Source organism: Euleptes europaea, chromosome 9, assembly GCF_029931775.1.
Source record: "Euleptes europaea isolate rEulEur1 chromosome 9, rEulEur1.hap1, whole genome shotgun sequence".
In the NCBI taxonomy this organism is placed as follows: domain Eukaryota; kingdom Metazoa; phylum Chordata; class Lepidosauria; order Squamata; family Sphaerodactylidae; genus Euleptes; species Euleptes europaea.
In genome coordinates, this window is record NC_079320.1 from 58,564,435 (window position 1) to 58,584,841 (window position 20,407).

General features: G+C 39.8%; 1 protein-coding gene across 8 annotated transcripts in view; it reads left to right on the plus strand.

The window, feature by feature from the left end:
* Window positions 1–5,278: 5,278 nt before the first annotated feature.
* Window positions 5,279–20,407, plus strand: part of TENM3 (teneurin transmembrane protein 3) — a 469,013-nt gene continuing 453,884 nt past the window's right edge. For all 8 annotated transcript variants that reach the window (XM_056855868.1, XM_056855869.1, XM_056855871.1 and 5 more), the window contains exon 1: window positions 5,279–5,360. The gene's annotated coding sequence lies outside the window, so the exon portion shown is untranslated. The remainder of the gene's footprint in view (window positions 5,361–20,407) is intronic.

Genomic DNA, 20,407 nt, shown 5'->3' on the forward strand with positions numbered 1-20,407 from the left:
CCAGAGAAGTCTGACTGCCAGGGAAAAGAGAAGCCAGAGACTGCCTGCAAGGTGTGTCCTGCGGCAACCTGGCAACGTCTGAGGGAGAGTCGAGCTCTGACTCCCCCTCGGACTGGTCTGAGGCGGAAGAGACTGTCTCAGCCCCAACGGCCTCCCAGCCAGAGACCCTCCCAGCGATCAGGACTACGCCCCCTGCTGACAACGTTCTCTCAGCTCCACCCACCTTGCAGGGTGTCAGTTGTGGGGAGGGGGAGGGAAGGTGATTGTAAGCCGGTTTGAGTCTCCCTTAAGTGGCAGAGAAAGTCGGCATATAAAAACCAACTCTTCTTCTTAAGAGCGGTGGTTTGTTGCGGTGGGACTCTGATCTGGAGAACCGGGTGTGATTCTCCACTCCTCCAAATGAGCTGTGGACACTAATCTGGTGAACCGGGTTTGTTTCCCCACTCCTACATATGAAGCCAGCTGAGTGACCTTGGCCTAGTCACAGCTCTCTTCGAGCTCTCTCAGCCCCACCTACCTCACAGGGCGTCTGTTATAGGGAGGGGAAAGGAAGCCGGTTTGATTCTTCCTTAAGTGGTAGAGAAAGTTGGCATATAAAAACCATCTCTTCTTCTTCTGCTCGCCAGCCAGCTGAGGGGCGATGGGCAGCCCAGTGAGTAGACGAACAATTGCCCGCCACCACCGGGCAGTTGGGCAACCTATCAGTGTGCTACCCTTTGGCTCACATGTGCCTATGCTTTCTTCAGTGCTAGAGGATGCAAACAATAGGAGATGGTCTTCTCCTACCTTCCATGGCTGTTGATTAATCTATTTTATCTGTATCCTTCAGTTGGGAAAAATGAGTTTTTGGCTATGTTACTAAAGATCTGTGTGCCCAGGGTTTTAAGGGCTGCAAGCCTCTTGGGAAATTCTCTGCTTTATTATTCCCCGCCCCCCCTTTCTGGGTATAATGTTAGATTAGCTGTGAAGGCAGATGTTTGTATTTCTCTTTGTTCCTTGCTTGATTCTTATCTACGTAAGTAAGTAAAAAAACTTGGAAATCTGTTTGCTAAATCATGTGGTAAATAGTCTTGCTGATGACTGCAGAGTTGCTGTGGGGCTGCTGCTGTTAAGCACTTATTATGGGATTCCAACAGGGCAAATTAAGAAACCTGTGTGTTTGCTTGTTATTTCAAGACTTTTATGCTTGGCTTCTGAAGAGGCCCTTACAGGACCTCATGACCTAAAAAAAAAGAGGCTTGTTGTTCCATAGTTAGGGATTGCCTTGTGAAATCTGAATCACTGACCTGGCAACAATGAAAATGATTACCTCCAAGGGAGAGTTTAGTTTTTGTTATTATTATTTTTTAGTGCAGCCTGTTCAAATGTCTAGGATGAAAAATGAATGTGTAAAATAACTATGCAGCCTTTGGTGCAGTTTTATAGTACCACTTAAACATATACACTTAAATTAAAAAAAACAACAACACTTTTAACAGATTAAGGAATTCATATTGTGTATGTGTGTGTTAAGTGCCGTCAAGTCGTTTCCGACTCATGGCGACCCTATAAATCAATGTCCTCCAAAGTGTCCTATCCTTAACAGCCTTGCTCAGATCTTGCAAACTGAGGGCTGTGGCTTCCTTTATTGAGTCCATCCATCTCTTGTTGGGTCTTCCTCTTTTCCTGCTGCCTTCAACTTTTCCTAGCATGATTGTCTTTTCCAGTGACTCTTGTCTTCTCATAATATGTCCAAAGTACGACAGCCTCGGTTTAGTCATTTTAGCTTCTAGGGTCAGTTCAGGCTTGATTTGTTCTAAAACCCACTGATTTGTTTTTTTGGTGGTCCAGGGTATCCATAACACTACGTAACACTCTCCTCCAACACCACATTTCAAAGGAATCTACTTTCTTCCTATCAGCTTTCTGAAGATGGTAAATGTAAATACAGCAGCAGAGGCATGGATGTACTGCAAAGTTTTTTCCCCCCAAAGGGTAAGCAAAAGCAGTGCTTCGTCTCTGTCTAATGCCAACAGGGCAGATTGCAGAACAGAAAGGGGAAGCCAGCTTTATATTCCTGGACAACAGTTCTCTTCAGCAGAGGGCCACTTTGTTAAGGAGGCGGGGGATAGTGGTTAAGAGCGCCAGCATGGTGTAGTGGTTAAGAGTGGTGGTTTGGAGTGGTAGACTCTGATCTGGAGAATGCGGGTTTGATTCCCCACTCCTCCACATGAGCGGCAGACGCTAATCTGGTGAACTGGATTTGTTTCCCCTCTCCTACACATGAAGCCAGCTGGGTGACCTTGAGCTAGTCACAGCTCTCTTAGAGCTCTCTCAGCCCCACCTACCTCACAGGGTATCTGTTGTGGGGAGGGGAAGGGAAGGTGTTTGTAAGCCAGTTTGATTCTTCCTTAAGTGGTAGAGAAAGTTGGCATATAAAAACGAACTCTCTTCTCCTTCTCCTCCTCCTCCTCTAATTGAGAAACAGTGAAAGAGTAATAGCACAGTTCTGTTACTTGCCGTCCCAGCCTGGCTTCACCTGGAGGAAAGCTAAACCTTTAAACAGAATGGTTTCTTGTTATGGTGACATAGAGATTTTTGACTAATTGTTTTTATTATCAGGCCAATTAGTATATCAGTATAATAGAGCTTTGATTGAATATCTTTGTCTTCGTGCAGTCTGGCTTTGTTTATATCCCTATAATTTAATCAGAAAATTTATCTCTAGCAATGTAACAGGTTGTGTATAAGAGCCTCTCGATGATAGATCATGGTTTTCACATTTGCCCTATTTTTCTTTATAAGAAAAAAAAGGTTTCTCTTTCAGTGTTCAGATACTTATTTAAAGCCTGTTATTATAGGCATCCATGTACCAGACTTTATCTTCCTTTATCTATGGATGTACTTTTCCTTATTATTATTTTGGAAGGTGCAGTTTAGATGAAGAAACCTTTTGCTATTTGCCAGCTATTATAGAAATCCTAACTCAGAAAACTTGTTAGTGTGATCTTTGCAATGATCTTTGATCCTGGTGTCAATGCTTCATCACTAACTGCTGAGAAATAAGTTGCACTAAAAAGCATGAATGTTCTCATAAGCAATAGGGCCAAATTAATTTAAATTAATACATGGCAAAACTATAGGTTACAGCATGAAGGATCACTGGGGATTACAAAATGTGTTGTGACTTGATCTGTATGAAACTGTATCCTAAAAGAAGGTAAGTGTTTTTTAAAGGAATAATTTTATTAGATTTAATGAGGGAATAAGCTTCTGTAAAAAGATACAGTGCATCTCCCGTGGTGGAAGGAACATGTTTATCTATAATATGTATATGGAAGGACTAGGTAAATGATAACAAAACTCATAGCCAGCTGTATATGGATGTAATATAGATTTCAAATATTGCTTTAAGAACACATTAGATAAATAGGGCTGCCACACTCCCACTTGGCAGACCAATTGCCCACCACTGCTTGGTTGAACGGTGGGAAGAAAAGGGGGGGGAAATCATGTCAATGCCGCAACATCACTTTCAGCATGAACCCAGAAGTGACATGCTTGCATTGGCGCAATACTCTGGGATTCCCCCACAACTCTATGGTAAAACCATAGAGTTTTGAGGGAATACTAAATCAGTGCACTGACACAATTATGTAGCTTCCTGGTTTGTTCTGGAAGTCACATTGCAGCATCATTGTGGTGCTTATATGCATGTCCCCACCCCGCTAAAGCTCCCACTGGTTGCCAGCACTGGGGCTGCGAACCCTACAGATAAATTAGATACAGACATAACATTCAGAGAATTATGCCTAGGTAAAGAGATCTCGTCAGATCTCAGAAGCTAAGCATGGTCAGCCCTGGTTAGTATTTGGATGGGAGACCACCAAGGAATACCAGGGTTGCTGTGCAGAGGAAGGCACTGGCAAACCACCTCTGTTAGTCTCTTGCCATGAAAACCCCCCAAAAGGGGTTGCCATAAGTCGACTGCGACTTGACGGCACTTTACACACACACACAAAGAGATAGTAGTTTTGACATGCAGTCATTTCAGTGTATTATCAGTGCTTAAAAATGTGCCTGGGAGAGCTAAGGTTTGTATCCTGCCAGTGACTGTAAGCTCTGAAATTCCTTGTGTTCTGTATGTAGAAGTGACAATAATAATAAAATAATCGTTGTAGTCATGCTTTTTTGCTTCATACAAAATGGCCATCATGGGGAGGCTGCTTGGAATTGTCAACACATGGCAGCTGCTCCATGAGATAAAGCCATTTGTTGCCCACCACATGTGTTGGTCACTGCCATTCTGTTTGTTTCCACATTGCTGTAAATACATTTGTTAGCAGTTCTCAGCGTTGTGGAGAAAACTGTATTGACATGGTCATTATGTTGTCTGTTTGAATCAGAAGATTAGCACAGTAATTTCTGTGAGCATAACCTGTATGGCATTTTTTTGCACAGCTATTTATCGAGACCAACTTTGCTCTGTAATTTTGAAGTTCTATTATACATATCCTCTTAAGCTTCTGAGAAGTACATAAGAACTTAGTAAATAAATGAATAACGGAGAGAGCGTTTCATCCTACTCAAGATGCATAGGATTTTAGATTCCTGTGTAGTCTACATGCCACTACAGAGTGTTTTATTCAAATGTTAACATTTGGATAAAACGCCACTAGGATATTTCAAAGAATATTTTAAAGCTAATTTACTACCTGTAGAATTTGTTGCTTTGGTTAAGAGTTCAGAAACTCAGCTACATTTTTAGTTCTAATGCAACTCTTGTCATCAGAAATGCTTCTGTATGTGCACTCAGATATATGTATATACAAAAGATGCATGTACTTTTATGTATGTATATACAAAAGAAAAGTGTACACTAACTAATCCGGTACATATTCATTTCATTTCCTGGACTTCAGTGTTGTGGTGCTGCAGTTTCAAGCAGCAGAAAGAGCTACAAGCCACGGTAGTTTGTACTCAATTTCCTGTTCTGAATCTCCTCTAATATAAAACTTTTAAATATTATTTTCCTTCCTGTCCATGACAGAACTTAATGTTCACTTACTTTTGCTATAATTCTACTCTTTCACAGGTATTATTCTAGTGGTATTGCATTTAACTATGTACAAATATACACTTCCAATGTCTCTTTTCTTCCAGGCAATGTCACCAGGAAGCAGGATCCTAGGTTGTAACTATTCCTCTTATGTAAAATCCAAACCTGTGACACAGATAAGGGTCTCTTGAAATGCACTAGAAATGTTTCATATAGAATAACATGTCTGTGTTGTCTCTGTTTAGGAGAGGGCCACATGTGGTGTATCAACCAAAGCTGCCTAAAAGCAACTTCAGTTATGGAAGCCACCTGGACTTCCAAAGTAAGTGTCAGATATAACAGTCTGAAATATGTGCATACATAACCTCCAAACAGTGAATTTAAGTACCATCCACACTAAAACGTGGGAGTAACATTGGATTCAATATTACCCTTAGAACAGCAAGTTGGGGAAGTTGCTAGGAGTGTTCTCTATTTCTTGAGTTCACCAACTGGTCCCCTATCTTAATTATATTGTCCTTGCCGTTGTCACCTTGATGCTAGATTATTTAATGTGTTGTACATGGAGCTGCCCTTGAAAACTATTCTGAGAAATTAGTTGGTACAGAATGCTGCCAGTAGATTATTGGTGGGTTTACGCCAGTATACTTATGTTGGACCTGTGCTTTGGCATCTTAATGGGATGCCTATTTGCTTCCAGGCACAATTTAAGGTGCTGATAGTTATGTTTAAAATGCTTAAGGGCCTGGGAACCACATACTTAGTGAATCACCTTTCCGTATATGATTCTATGCACCAACTAAGATATTAGTTGACTTGCTTTTGGTGGTCCCCCTCTGTTTGGGAGTTCTGTTAATCTGCAACCCCTGCATACTCGTTTTCAGTGGCTGCTGGTTTTATCTGGCCAAGGGCTGTAAATAAACTATCTATCAGTGGCTGCTGGGTATGGTATGAGAAGTCCCCCTGCACTTTCAGTAAAAGGTGCAAAGCAAAATTATTTCAATGTGCCTTTGGTGGAAGTGGCTAATTAATGCCTCTGGCAGCTGGGACATGATGTGCATTATTTTGTGTTTTAACTGTGTTTGTTTATATTTTGTAAGCCACCTTGGGCATTGTAAACAAGTGGGGTATAAATGTTTTCAGTAAATGAAATGAGCTGCCGACCACATGCATGGCCAGTTGAGCGGCTTTTCAACTGACTTGTGTTTTGTGTAGGTTGAGCTTTGGTTTTCACTCAGCCCATTGTGGCCTTCACAACATCCACTGCCTTACCTAGAGAAAAGACAAAATACTATTATGTGTCACTGACATAGTGATAACACAACCGCTTTATGTTTCATGTAGATGCCCAATAGTTTCATTGAGCCAGGCGTTATAATTTAGGATGTAGTTCAGATTACTGCAGTGACTCCTCTATGCCTCTTCTTAAAATTGTGGGCTATTTAAATCCAATTTTGTATTCCTGCTTTTCTTCTAGAAACTTCAGTTTGGGGTCCCTTGCTGATGCTGTTAGATGGAATGCAGTGGAAGATTAAAATATAAAGTTCTGAGTTTTCAACTGTGCCTAGGAATGTAAAACATTATTCTCTTAGGAGTCCCAAACCAGTGACTTTCTTTGCTTTTAAATCAGCACTTGGCTTTTACTTGTGTTATTAAGTTTTGATGTTCTATGAATCACTATGCTGTAATTATGGCTTTGCAAAATATTTAAGTCTCTGGATACTATATATTTATTTTTGTTTTTCCTTGGCCTCAGAGATTTCTTTGGTTGCGCTGAAAATGAATGTTGCAGTGCCACTGAGCATTCATTTATCTTTCTTTGCAGCTAGCTCTGTGTGACATCATATTATTTTCATATCTTAAAAATGTGCCAGAGTTTGAAGGTACAGTGCAAGTTTCATATATGTAGTAAATGTTTATTAAAGGGAGCCCCGTGCGCAAGCACTAGATCATTACTGACCCATGGGGTGATGTCACATCCCAACGTTTACTAGGCAGACTGTGTTTACGGGATGGTTTGTCATTGCCTTCCCCAGTTGTCTACACTTTACCTCCAGCAAGCTGGATACTCATTTTACTGACCTTGGAAGGATGGAAGGCTGAGTCAGCCTTGAGCCGGCTACCTGAAACCGACTTCTGTTGGGATCGAACTCAGGTCATGAGCAGGGTTTTGACTGCAGTGCTGCAGCTTACCACTCTGTGCCATGGAGCTCACTACAATGTTTATTACGTGTGACCAAAGGCCATTACAAAATGGGTCTAGATAAAACATAGATAAAACATAGGAAGAATAAAACATAGGAAGAATAAAAGCAATAATCAAAATAAGATGCCACACAATTAAAACAGATTCCAACACTATAGATTTTCAGTTTCAGACACCACTTTTGCACATATTTTTTGGCAGACAGAGCATATAGGGCTGCCATGTATGTATAACATACAGGTTACATTCGCAAGAAGGAATATTATTTTCTCCTCAGCTGTGCATGCAGTCAGATTGACTAAAATGGCCACCAGAAATTTATGTCTGGGTTCCCAATAGAGAGGATAACACAGCATGTAATATGAGGATCCTCAACCTCCACCATACCACTGATACAAGTATGCTGAACAACCTGCTTACCTGAGTAACATCCTGCTAACATGACAGATTGCATGGTTTGAAAGTGATTGTCTGTAAGTCTGATCTTGGGTTGTGAAACGTGATGCTAGTAATTGGCTCTGTTGTGAGCCCCTTTAGCCATTGCTACCGGGGAGAGATTTTGGAGACTATTATTATATGCCTATTCGTCAAGGCATCAAAGATGTATACCCATTCATGGAGTCTAGAACTAACCTGGGAAAACCCCCTGGGAGTCAACTAGAAAATAATATTGATGAAGAATACTACTTATTCTTCAGGCGCTCAGGTGATCCAGGCGCTGTCGTTCTGGATAAGGGTGAAACATTGCCTTGAGAGATTGGAGACTGGGGCTTTGGTTTGCTTACACCAAAAATTAAACAACATATACCGAAGCCCTTACTGAAGGAAGGCCAAACTCGGTCCGCATCATGGCAGCTGGAGTGCCCTTAGGCAGAGTTAGGATTTTTTTAAAAATGATTTTGAACAGTCTCTAGGTTGTTGATTTACAATATGTCATTGCTGCCCATGTTTCATTCATCGAACTGAACACTCTTCCTAAAAAACACCCAAAAAGGAAGGTCTAGAAGAAGACAGCAGGCTCATGTTACAGAAATAAATACACTTTTTCTAATATATAAGCCTGAAGCCAGATAAGGGGCTAAAAATGAAATAGCTATTGAAGGTAAAGAAAGTACCCACAAGGCACTCTCATTTATCATGATTATGGGAATGGAACTGTTCTGAGAAATAGCACCCATCAGTATCCTTTGAAGAAACGGGCTGAGTGTAGTGAAAACAAAGTGCAAGTAACCAGAACTGTCACTGGTGCAGCAGTATTGTAAATGATATTCTCGTGATGCTTAATGAAGGACAAGGTGAGAAATTAGTTCTGTTGACACCTTCCTAGCATATGCTGCTGAAACTGAGGTACTATACTTGTTCTGGAATGCAAAGGTGCTCAACTGCGTATGTGACAGAACTGGGGATTCCTTTGTATAATATATACTGGACTCTCTGTACATGATACGTTGGAGTTGTAAAGCAGTGTGCAAATTTTTAGTTTTTGTTTCAACAACATAACTTGTGTTTCTCACGCTCGTTATCTTTTCATTTTCGTTTGTTTCAATAGGAAAGACATATAAATTAGTACTTGTAACCTTTTGGTTCTATATGTGGATGAAAAGCTTCAGGAATTGTACATCTCAGCCAAGGAATCCTTCCTGCCAAATGCCAGGCAGATTGGCCCCAGTTTTATAGACACATTTCTCGCTTGCACAGGTGGTTGTTTGGCACTCAAAGAAAGGAAAAATAGCACAGAACAGGAACAGAGGCTGGAATTTGTCAACCCAAGGAAGCAGACAGTACTGCAGAGCAAGCAGAAGGAGGCATTTTGAAATCAGCCATGACAGTCACTTACTCCCTAAGAAAGCCATGGTTGCAGAGTAGGCAAAGGGAGGCATTTGGCACTCTAAGAAAGGCAGGAAGAGATCTACAACAGAATATGCTTTTTCTTGCTCCTCTAAAGAAGAGACAGGCAAACAGTACAGGGAGGGCAGACGCTCTAAATACATTGTTCTTTTTGGTGACAAATGACAGGTAAGACTGGCGGCAGTATAACATAGTGGACAGAGTTGGCTCTTAGGAGTCTGGATAGATACAGGCATCACAGTGTAACAGTGAGCAGAGTTGACACACACTCTACCCAATCGTTCACTCTTTGTCATACACAACAGTCAGTGAAGCACCAACCAGAATCCCAAATGTACAATTTCTAAGAGGATAATACTAACACAGGCAAAGAAGGAACTGGTTGCTTATGTAAAATCCAAAAAAAGGTTAAGGTAAAGGTAGTCCCCTGTGAAAGCACCAGGTCATTTCTGACCCATGGGGCGACATCACATCCCGACGTTTACTAGGCAGACTATGTTTACGGGGTGGTTTGCCATTACCTTCCACAGTCATCTACACTTTACCCCCAGCAAGCTGGGGACTCATTTTACCCACCTCGAAAGTATGGAAGGCTGAGTCAACCTTGATCCGGCTACCTGAAACCGACTTCCGTCGGGATCAAACTCAGGTCGTGAGCAGAGCTTTTGACTGCACTACTGCAGCTTACCACTCTGAGCCACTGACCCTGGCAAGTATTTGGATGGAAGACCTCCATGGAATACCAGGGTCATGACGGGGAAGTAGGCAATGGCAAACCACCTCTGAATGTCTCTTGCCCTGAAAACCCTACGGGGTCGCCATAAGTTAGCTGTGACGATGGCCAAAAAAACCAAAACACCTTAACTAAGCAGGTGTAGCCATTTTGCATGGAAAGCAACACAGTTTATATAAGTAAGATTTTTATTCTGTTGTCTTCATGTCTTGGGCATGATTCAGAGAGTTGCACAAGAAATACAGGTATGTATACAATTCATAGAAGCAGCATGCTCATTCAAGAAGTATTGGAGCCTATCACAGTTTCACAATGAAGTCCCCATTCATGCTTATTTTCAACTGTATTTTGCATAAATTTATGTGAACGTAAATTGACAGTTGCCAACTGTTGAAGGGGAAAAAATCTGTTGAAGGGAAAAAAAACATGTGATGCCAATTTATGTCAAGTTACTTACCGTTGTAACTATGTAAGTTCTGCAGATCCAATTGAGCTGTTTGATAATTCTGATTTGCAGCCTCTTAGATTCCATTGCTAGTTCCCACCTGTTTGAGATTATAACTTCTCTGCTTGTGGCTAATGGATTCATCCAAGTCTAATTTACCCTTACATCAGTTACTCCCAGTTTTGCAGCCATGATTCTTGACCCTAATCTTGTTTCTAAAGATTTTATGGGTTTGGGGTTGTGATATCTGTGATACTTGATAACTTGTTCCATAAGTGTCAGTAACATGACAAATATATACTGGCCTCTTATTATTTAGGATAGACTGATGCCAAGTAACTTTGTCTCAGTTGAGAGACACTACATAAACATTTCCTGTAATAGTAGTTATTTATGCAATTATAGTAAGTATAGTGACTGTTCTTAGTTAAATATGTGGGCGAGTTTATTTCAGTTGAAATTCAGAGTTGCACATATTGAGCTGGCTCTACCTGATCTGGGTTTCTTTTTATTCTTTTACCCCTTTTTCTCTGTATAAATACCTGTTAGTACATATGGCTGCGGTAAAAAAATTTCTGCAAATATTTGTGGAATTAGAAGAGGAATTTATGTGTGTGCAAAATATTCCCCTGAAAAAACATCCAGATTCACTCCCCTTCCTTTTTTCAGGTATGGTTATTTGCAGCCAGGATAGTCATTTTCTCATTTTTTTTTAAAATGCATTTTCCTTCTTTTTTTCTGCCATATAATCCTAGTTAAGAAGAGAACACTGTATTGATTCATAGACAATCTGATTTGCCTTCAATTAAAAAGACATGTAGGCCAGGGGTCCCCAGCGTGGTGGCCATGGGCGCCATGATGCCCACCAACACCTTTTCTGGTGCCCACCAAGTGTTTTTAGGAAGTAGGTGTGTACAAGTAGGACTTTTACCCAGCAAGGCTTCTGACTGATGACTGGAGATTTGATTGGCTGTGCAACTGCCACCACACCACAAGGATCTGCACTGTGTTATTGAAGTTAAGCTGTGGCAATCATTTTGTGGTTGGCTCCTTCTCATGCTGCAGCCGGTTTGTAGCAGCCATTTTGTTACTGGAGCTACCAGGCTGTTTCAGAATTCCAAAAGTGCCCACAGGCTCAAAAAGGCTAGGGACCCCTGATGTAGGCAAATGGAGCAACGTTGTGACATTTGAGAGGGACAAAATATATCCCCATATTGTGCAGGTAACTCTCCTACTCAAAACATGTGGCAGTGTTGGAAGACTAATCAGACAGTTGCCTAAACATTATGAACATATATATCTTTCCTCCTGTATAGCAGGTGAAACTAATGGCCCTGACTTGGAACAGTATCCAATATATCTGCATTTGGATCTCCCTGGAGTCTGTCTGTCCCTGGATGGAAAGAAAAGCCAAATACCCAATCTAAAATACCAAATACCTTATCTAAAAGATAACTGTTAGGGTAAAGAATGTAAAACAGGTTCCTGTGAGTGAGTTCCTCTTCTCCCTCTGGGTAGTGCAGAGATGTGACTTTGAGGTGTGACAACGCTGATGTTATCCATCACTGTAATCAGTTCCTCACAACTAACTATAGTTATTCCTAGGAATATGTTTCTTTACTAAGATCAGAGAACATTAATGACTCAGGAATGCTGTTGGCATTAACTTACTGCAATGGATTTGACGGACTGCAGTGCATTTAGTAATATTTTCAAGTCTGACTCTTAAAGTACTTCTGAAAATAAATGCAAGTTTTATCATTTGTCAGACTTCTGGTACTGTGGAAACTATGATGCACTGAAATATAAAAAAATGCTTGAATTTAGCGAAAATCACTATGTACCAGACTTAAAATCGGGACACCATGAATTCTAGAAGAGTCAGAAAACAAGATTTGAAGTGAGAAAAGGGGGCAATAAAGGTCCCCCAGGTGCTTACCTATCAGCTAGAAAGCAGAATTTTAATGCCCATATTATTTTTAAAAATAATCTCTCTCACTCTCTCTCTCAAAATATCAGATGTATCCCAAGGGACTATGGGAAAATCACCTGTGTTTGTACAAGGTAACTCACAATCACAGAATTTTGTCTAAAGAAATATGAGGAAATTACAGGTAATGCTAATTCTCTAAAAATATACACATTATTATTTACTTGTAAATGATCAATCCATTACGTGTATGCCATCTGCTAGCTATTTTGTAACAAAATATTATGTAACATAATCATAAAAACACTACTATTACTTTTTCGATTTATAAGCAAATGTATCTACCTGTCAGGTTATGTCACGTTAGTCAGGGGCTTGAATTTCTGTGCGGCTTACTACCAATCTAGCCATCAATCTAACATAAGCCTGTCTCCACTTCAGTCTTTCCATGTTTAGAAAATGCTCAGTGGGGCAGGTCCTCTGTTTGATCCCTGAAGAGATTGTATGAAGAAAAGGGTCACTAAGCAATCCAGCTGTCAGGACCCTGAGCAGTTCAACAGTCAAGGTATATGAGAGTGACTACTTTTGTTAATCAAACAGACTTTCCATATGCCACCAGGATTGAACAAAATTGTAAATCATAAAAGAATCATGCTATGTCCTTTGCCAAATTATTTTCATTCAGTTAACTAAATGCCAGCATGGAATATGATCTATTACAACGTTAAAGAATTTAAAGGAATACATTTGAGGTGTGTGTATATCCTATATTTTGGGAGAAAAAAAACAAAAAACCTGTTTAAACTGATGAAGAATCAGATCTGCTAGTTGATTGACTGCAGCATTTGCAAAATATAATTATCAGCTTGCTAAACAATTATTTGTAAACAATTCTTCTTAAAACTATTAACTATTATTACATGTTGTGTTATCTGAAGTTGTGAATGAATGAATTTATTTTTACAGCAGAACATCACAGCCATGTTACCAATCTAAAGGAAGTAAAATAATCTCTTTGGAAAATATCAAAAGTTTACAAATTTAAAACTAAAAGGATTTAAAAATTTAATATAACATGTTTACGAGTTAAAATTAACCAATGCCATTCTTAATGTTATTAGTCCTTTCCAAACGGATTTTAATTGCTGCTGCGCAGAATTTGGCTGCTTGAGCAAGACAGAAAGAGTCCCCTTCCCATTGAAGAAATTTGATTTCTTCTTCCTCCGTGCTGAGCTTCCTTGAGTTAATAATAGGATAAATCCACTTCTGCTGAATACCTTCATAAAAGCTGCACCTGAGAAAGACATGGCTAGTATTTCAATTTCCCCTGCCCCACAAGGGCATTCCCACTGTGCTCTTGGGACCTTCCTAAATTTCCCCTCCGATAATGCTGAGGGTAAAGCTGATCCTCTCATGAGGGTTAAAGTTCTCCTTTGCTTATTCAGCTCTAGAGTAGATAAATATTCAGCTGAGACCAGTCGGTAGCGAGCTCTGATAGATTCTAGATAAGCCTGGGATCTCCTAAGCTCTGTTTGTCTTTCTTTGTCACCTATCCTTTGCTTCACTAGAGTCTTCGCTTGCTCTCGATTAAGCTCTAAAAGGAATTGGGGAGAAAAGCCAAGAATGTCCATTCTTTTAGTAGAGTCATCCACCATCTAGATTTAAACTGTTCCAGCCTAAGCAAGGGTAAGAGGCCTTCTGAGGCCTCATATACCTTCAACCATAGTTAGATAGAGGCTAAGGTAATTCTTGCCTCAATTGTCAACATGCCTGTTTCCAGGCGAACCTGTGAATTTGAAATGAATAGAGAAATATCTGAAGTTGTGGATCGCTACTTGATCAGCAAATGTGGATTATGAGGCCAATACTTTACTACCTATTCAAAATTCAAACTGATTTTAGAAGTCAGTTATCTCCACTAATCACAGAGTATATACAGTTGGTCCAACTTTTGTGAAATGAGTAAGAAACAGAACACATACAGCGCAATTCTGTCCTAAGTTACTCCAGTCCAAGTCCAAATTGAAATTTCACCCACCTACCATTGGGGGTGGGGGGAGGTGTGTGTGTGTGTGTGGGAGAAACTAAGGTATTAAGTCAAATGCAGTCCATGCCTTTGAAGTTGCAGATAATGGATCCAAAAATAAATTACTTGTTAGAATGGCCCAAATACAGTGTTCCCCACATTCACAGGCTTAAGAAAGGGAAGATACTTTTCAGCATGCTTGGAGAGGAGGCCTGTGAACAAAAGGTTAACCTGCTATACAGGAGGGAAGATGCATACATTCATAATGTTTAAACAACTGTCTGCTGCATATCCCAGCACTGAAAGTGCAACATGCTGTTAGTAGGAGAGTTACCTGTGCAATATGGGAACATATTCTGTCCCCCTCAGATGTTACAATTTTGCTCCATTTGCTCATCAGGAGTCAAGGACATTAGTTTCTGTACCACAGTGGTGGAACCAGAGGGAGGGGGGACAAGAGTGTATATATGCCAGAAACTTATTTGCCTGTCATACTGGGTTCAGAAATTAACATGTGACCAGTCTCAGAGTTTCAGAATTCTAAAAGAGTAACTTGCCTCAGATTTACACAAATGATCCTGACAGTTAATAAAAAGCATATTTTATCTATTTACTGGCTTGGAAAACCACAGTGGTTGACACGTGTTATTTCACTGGTTGTCTAGCCCATAGCAGTGCCTGGGTTATCAGGAAATGGAATAATATAGCTGGTAATTTTAATAAAAAGTAGGAAGAGAGAATGACTGTAAATATCATTCTTCTCACCTGGTCTTGGGGTTATTTGGCACCCACTCAGATAATTCATCTACCTTGATGTTGCCGGAGCTGATTTTCCCAAACTGTCTTGCACATTAAATTAGATGGCTCTTCTAATATAGAGATATTTCAATCTCTGCATGCAGCGTGGTGTTAGTTCTGTTTCACAATAATATAATTCTGGCTTTGTAAAACAGCTTAAATCAAGGATACCACTTTTAACTGGAGTGATCCCTTTGGAGGCCAATATGTGGACCCGTGCACTTTACTATTGGCTAAAACTCATATTTAACCCTACTGGCCTAACTTCTTTGACTCTCACTGATAACTATTGCTTAACTTGGCAAAGTGAAATAGAGAAGAAGCTTCAAAAACATGGCCTTTCTCCACAAGCCATATTACCCCTGAGATACCAAAAAGCAAAGGAAATGATCAAACCAAGACTCTGGGATCACACCCTTCAATCAGATAGGGCTCAGATCCATAAATACCCATCCTGCAATACATTAAACCTTTTCATTCTGATAATTCCCATGTAAATAAAAAAGGACTTTACTGTTTTGTATTTTAAGTATTGCTTTTGTTGATTAGTTTTTAGTTTGATCATTTTTATTTCTATCACAGTTAACCCACTCTCTTGAGTCACTTGGAAGTCTGCTTAAGAGTGAAACGCTTCCCCTATCAACGATTGCACACAAGAGTCATAACAGCGCTCTCCTATGCAGAGTTGGATTCTTCCAATTCCATTGAAGTCAATGGACTTAGATAGTTGTAACTCTGTTTAGGATGGCATTATGGTACATGTAAACCATCCAGATATTATCTGTTACTCACAGTTGCTCCATATGTTGCTGCATATGTGCTGAATGAATCATTACATGAGCTGGCATGAATGTTGGTCAGATTTCAAAAATGAATGCAGTAAATTAATTTGCAGTCTGTCACAAGCCAAGTCACTATGAAAAAATCTTCAGGAAAGTATTTGAAATATTATTTCATGTGAATTCTCAATCATGAAATCAAATCATATTAGGAAAGGGAAAGAAGAGTGGCACTATATCATATGTAGTCAGTGTACTGGTGGGAGTTCCTAGCTTTTGTCCTGGCCTTCCCCAGCTTAATATACAGGGGAAAAAAACAGAACAATTTGATAGTCTCATAGAAAGTTATGACATTTCTTTCTCTTTTTTACAGTTTTATTTTATTTTAACAAACACATTTCAGCTTAGAAAGGAGGCATATAAGTTATGATAAGCATGAATTTAGAATTTTTTCTTTCTCACACTCCAAGAATTAGGCAGCATTTTACTGCTGACCCAGGGCTAAATTGTGGGATGAGGTAGAGAACTCAACAATAACTAACAATACCATACAACTTGCAACAGAATAGGAGAAAACATTTTATTGGGATTAAATGGCCACGACTTAAATTGGCAATTGCTGGAATTGAATTGGTGCAGCATGTGGGCTGGATCAGGAACATCGGCTGACCCCATGCGGCCGATGTGCACATCCTACCCCCAGCGAGCCTGCTGGGAAAAACAGGAATGGCAATACTGGGAGTTCACCTGGGCATGAGCCACTTGGTGTTTCCCCGCCATTTGGGAGGAGGCTGCCCAAACATCCCCCAGAGCTGGGCATGTCCATCCCAAAGCCTCTCCCAAAATCCCTTAGTGGGATCCCCCACGGGAGGGAAAGGGGCATGCAGGCCACTTTCCCCTTCAAACTAATCCAGCCTCATGCTTACACCACCTAAGTCATGGCACATTTATTTCCCTAGTCAGCAAATGATATTTAGAAGGCCCATATTTTGAATTGAGCAAAGGCTGGAATACTAGCAACCTTTGGCTCAGACTACTAACCCATTCCAATTCTAAGTCAAGATAGAGAGAAACAGCAATCTTGAACGTTCTCTTCTCCATGTGAACCGTGACTCGAGCTGTGGCCGCAGTATTCCCTTGTGCTCCACCATGGCTCAATTCTGCTTGCTTGACATTTGGCTGAGCTGCAGGGTGTGAACAGCTAAAGTGAATATCAGTAGGACAACATCTGGAGCAGCTTAATCTGCCCTTTGTGCTTCAGCTGCTGAAAAAGGGGGCTGTGAAAGTCTAAGAACCAAATTTGGAAATAAATGAAGGGCTCTTGGTGGCTGGATATAACCATATTACATATGCATGATGTTTTTATCGTTCTGTCTACTGATCTGGAAGGCCCAGGCTAGCCTGATCTGGTCAGATCTTGGAAGCTAAGCCTTGGCTAGTACTTGGATGGGAGACCACCAAGGAAGTCCAGTTTCTATGCAGAGGCAGACAATGGCAAACCACCTCTGAACATCTCTTGCCTAGAAACCTCTACAAGGTCACCATCAGTCGGCAGCGACCTGATGGCAAAATAAATAAAAAAGTAAATCTACTGAACAATGGTTAAAGCTCACACGCGGCTCTAGCACCTACGTGTAAAAGGGGAAGTATAATCGGAATTACCTGTCTCACTGAGATTATTCTTGTTCCTCTTGATTCCTTAACAGTCCTGTCTTAGATGTAATGTTTGTGTAAGTACTATCGGTATCTGTGTAGTTGCTAACTGGATTTTTAAAGGTCAACAGTTGCATGATCTCAGCCTAGGTGTACTGAAAGTTACACAAGTGGACCCTATACAAATATTATGCTATCTTGTGGTCATCAGGTGAGCCTGGTTAAACAAGAGTACATTTCTGCTCTCCACTACAAGAATACTTAGAAGTCTAACCCTACCATTTAAGGTAATAAGGTAGTTTAGTTTTAGAAAGAAAGAAATGAGAAAAAAGTAAAGTTTACAGTTTGCAAATGATTTAATGATACCATTAAAGGTAAAGGTAGTCCCCTGTGCAAGCACTGGGTCATTTCTGACCCATGGGGGTGACGTTTACTAGGCAGACTATATTTACGGGGTGGTTTGCCAGTGCCTTCCCCAGTCATCTACACTTTACCCCAGCAAGCTGGGTACTCATTTTACCGAACTCAGAAGGATGGAAGGCTGAGTCAGCCTTGAGCCGGCTACCTGAAACTGACTCCCATCAGGATCGAAATCAGGTCGTGAGCTGAGCTTTTGACTGCAATACTGTAGTTTACCACTCTGCGCCACAGGGTTCTATTGATACCATTATCTTAGATGAATTCTCGAGTGTAGTCTCCCAGATTAGTTTTCAAAGCGGGTATAGGGATTTCTCTGTGAAAGAATACGTATCTAAATTCTCCATTTACACACATTCCACAGCTACGTAGAGTAATTAAACGTGCCAGTTTCTAAAAAGAAACCTGATCATACACTCTTAGGCTTTTAGAAACAGTATGTAAAATTAAGGCTGTATGAAAAAATTATACTGTGTAGTATGTGAGCCTAGAGAATGCAGTAAACAAAACCATAAACTAATGTCTTTTATTACGCAGATATTTATAAGGCAGCAAGAGAATATGTAATCTTATGCATTGTACAGAACTAAAATTGATGCAATTGATTGGGTCACTTGTATACCTCCATGAGGACATTGTACATTTTGAGATTAAAGATTTTTCCCTAAGATAATTTTCCCCATGCAAGTTCATCACCAGCACCAATACCTGTAAAATCAAGTGATACTCTGCCATATGAAGCCAAACAATGGCCAGAATTTCTAAATTGGTAATATTCGGCAGTTCACACTAGTTGAGTCATTGTGTAGATGAAAATTAACCCCTTTTTCACCTGTTAAATGGTTCATGTAACTGAAGAAGTTGAACATTTATTCACCAGCAAAAGTTGACACCTTGAAAAAGTTCTCTTACTATTTTGTTTTACTTCTAAAGCACTTGCTCATTATCCCTCAAGCAATCTTTCTATATTTTTACATTTCATCTCCACTTTATCAATTTAGATTGGCTCTCATATTTCTTACAGCCGTACTTTGCTTTACAGGTTATTTCTTCTTCCCCCACCTCCAAATTGTACCACTTTCATTTCATTTAAATTATTGATATTCTGAGTAAGAAATGAAATTCTGAAATTTAAAATGAACTATGGAGCTCGAAGGCAATTTCAGAACTAGAAAAATAAGATCCAATAATGAATATTTCGCAACAAATTTTGGTTTCTGAAACCCAAGCCACTCTGTTTTCATCTACCTGCATCTTCTTCTTTTTTTACCCCTTTAGCATTACTCTTCTTTTTACCCGTAAAAATGAGCACTTGGATTAGTTGAGATCAGTTACGCTATCTTGAAGAAGCTAGAGGGGGAACTGGAAATGCACCCGCTATATCTCTTGTGTAAATTAGGTTTTTGATCATTTTGATGAGGTATAATTGCTTAAACATGACAGTTAATTTGTGTTTTGTATTCCCACACAGAATCTTCAGAGAAAGTGTGTTATCCTGTACATTGCTACCTTTATTATTATTTTTTTACATTGTACTACTAGAGGCATTTTAACTTAAGTATAATTACAACAGCCTCGGTTTTACATTATTATATATGAGAACAGTTGTCTTAATTTTAAAAATAAATTCTCCGCTAATGAGTACAACTCAGCCAAAGTTAAGCAAGTGTTCACTTACATCATAACCAGTGGAAGTAATATGCAGAACTTTGAATCGAGCTCCATACGTATAGTGTAAACTTCTGTTTACACTATAAAAGAATTACCCCAAAATCAGATTTTTGATACATTATATAAAATATTGCCTTGGCAAATCCTTTTTAAAATGTGTTGTGACCTATTTTTGTATGGTTAATTTTATCTGATAACATATACAATAAAAATATTATTAACGTTGCTCTTTTGTAATCAGCACAGTATCAAAACTATTATTTAGAACATAACGACATACAGCACCAGATGTGTTGTTAATATGGTATCCAGGTTGATTGGCCACTGTAGGGTTGCAGTGGAGCTCACGGCTATCTTTAGGTATCTCATGCTTTAGATCTGTGCTGTAAATACAATTCTTGATTTCCTAGAAAGAGAAAAAACAAATCAAGAGTGTTCTGTTACAGCAAGTTATTTCCAAGTCAGTCATTGTGATTTACATTGTAATTTACATTGTGATTTGCATCCAGAAAAGTAAGTGATTTGCTTACAGAAAAAGAGCATTTACAATTCCTTGGTTTATTCACTCGTTGTTTGAAATGACGTATGATTTTGCATTGCACATGAGAATTGTGTCCTTATATACATCTTTTCCCTCCTGATTTTAATGCCTTGCTAACTTGGGTGTTAGTTGCTCCCTTCCTCCAGTTTACTTCTGGTCTTCCTTTTGGTTAGCTAGCTTGCCCCAGGTTATATCCCATGCTGAACAAAATATTTTGGCTCTCTCATAGCATGGGGGATGTTGCATTTGAAATACTGTTCTCTGTAGTTTGGAAAACGGAAGGTGTTTCTTTGACTTCTAGAGCCATCCAAGCTGTTCGTTT